This window comes from Austrofundulus limnaeus, unplaced genomic scaffold (genome assembly GCF_001266775.1).
Source record: "Austrofundulus limnaeus strain Quisiro unplaced genomic scaffold, Austrofundulus_limnaeus-1.0 Scaffold422, whole genome shotgun sequence".
In the NCBI taxonomy this organism is placed as follows: domain Eukaryota; kingdom Metazoa; phylum Chordata; class Actinopteri; order Cyprinodontiformes; family Rivulidae; genus Austrofundulus; species Austrofundulus limnaeus.
The window spans coordinates 275,623-277,541 of NW_013952824.1; the positions used below are offsets into that span (position 1 = coordinate 275,623).

General features: G+C 40.6%; 1 protein-coding gene across 1 annotated transcript in view; it reads right to left on the reverse strand.

The window, feature by feature from the left end:
- The window catches only part of mtss1 (MTSS I-BAR domain containing 1), a gene marked incomplete in the record, with an annotated part of 49,433 nt that overhangs the window by 13,238 nt on the left and 34,276 nt on the right, over window positions 1–1,919 (reverse strand).

Below are 1,919 nucleotides of genomic sequence, written 5' to 3' on the forward strand. Positions count from 1 at the left end.
TCAGAATAATTTTATAATAAATACTGACAGAAACTGGCCTTGGCTTGGACACAAGAATCAAGACAAACAAATTTAACTTTAAAACTGCAGCAATAATTTTTAAACAGTCTAAAATATCGGTCACATAAAATAATCAGTCTGTTGAAGCCTGGATGTGTTTCAATACTTCTAAAATAAAAYTGCAATGATTTGACCAGCAGGGGGCAGCAGAACACAGCTGAGTCATGAGGAGGATTTGGTCATTTTAGAAGCTCCCTTCAGTCCAGATTAGCCAAAGAACTGARGCTGGTGTTTYAGTGATCTGGGATCATGAACTCTGACAGGGTGCAGGTTAAACTCTCAGCTTCGCAGCTAAAACCTGCTGCAGATCTGAGAGAAACACCAAAGGAAGGAGTTTCTGCTCAGGAGTAGACTAATTAAAACCACKCTGTAATCCGACATGAAATAATGTTCTGGACCATCTTCAGGGCTAAAATGAGTGAAGTTTATACAATMTTGTTTGTTTTTTTACACAGAACTTTGAGAATGTGTTCAGAGACGGTAAATCCTGTAAATAAAATAAAAACTTTGGCAGTTTCCACAGCCGAAGCGTGAACACCGACAGCTTTGTGCCGCCGAGCTCAATCTAAACACGGCTCGCTCACTCAGGTGTGAACGCCGTGAGGTCTGCGCCGCTAACAGAGGCTCAGTGTTGACCGTTTGTTGCTCCAACGTCTGGTCCTGTGGAAACAAAACGGGCTGAGCGCCGTTGGTTCGGCTCGCACACGAACACAACTCTCTCCCTTAAAAAGGTCAGACACGGTTCAAGCACAGGAAACTCTCTCTCTCCTGTGTTTAAAATCAGTTTTTACTCAACGTTTTTCTGGTTTGATGAAATGAAACTCGGCTTGCAAACTAAATAGTTCGGTCAACCAAAGTGAGTCATTTAATTTGGATTTAATTAAACTCGAGTCAAACATGAAACCAAGCGAGTTATTAAGAGAAGATGCTTCCCAATAACTGCAGCTATGAAGTGCATTTCTAATGAATTATTTATCACTTTTATTGTGGAGATGTTCCTACATAAACCTCAGTGACTACAGTCTTTGTAATGAAGGGAGATGGTTCCCAGAGCAACAGTGAATCACTGGAGCCGGTTTATTTTTGGACGTCGGAGAAACAACCGGCGTTATAGAAGCTTTTAAGACGACATGTTTTTGTTTGTGATTATTTATTACATGGATTATTTCTAGTCTTTATGGAACCATGTTTTCATCTTCCCACAAACATGACTGCTCTCAGTTTCGACACAATTTAGTAGTTTTTTTTTTTAAGGCTGAAGTGGATACTCTGCCTAAAGATAACAGAGGCTGATTCGAAAGAAGAACTAGAGAAAGTAGTCAGAACATCTGCTCTTTGGTTCTCCTGACAGAGATTACGAACACATCCGTCTTTGTTTCCTCGTATCTTCTCCGAACTTCTCCTACATCTGTGTCAGCAGCTGGAGATTCCCTGTTTTGAAGTGGCTGAACGCAACATAATGACAGAGTTACGATTCTCTTCAACTGAATCACACGAGATGAGCGGCAAACAAGCAGACGTTTACATTTCACTGACGTCTTTTCCTTCCACCGTCGTCTCAAGGAGGTTTTAATCCAACAAAAACTAAATGTAGTCAAGTGTATTTCAGTAAACCCTTGTTTAATTTGATAAAAAGGTAAACAAGATAGAACTCCACGCCAACCGTCACCATTCAGTAGAGACCAAATGTTAGCAGCTTTCATCACAGGCCTTCATTATTTAAGTCAGGGGGGTCAAACTCTTTTTCACTGAGGTCCACATGGGAGTAATGGTGGCCCTCAAAGGGCCAGTTGTAATGAACTTTGATGTTTCATGTTTAACTCTGACTAAACAGAGTTTTAACACATCCTCTTTTAAAC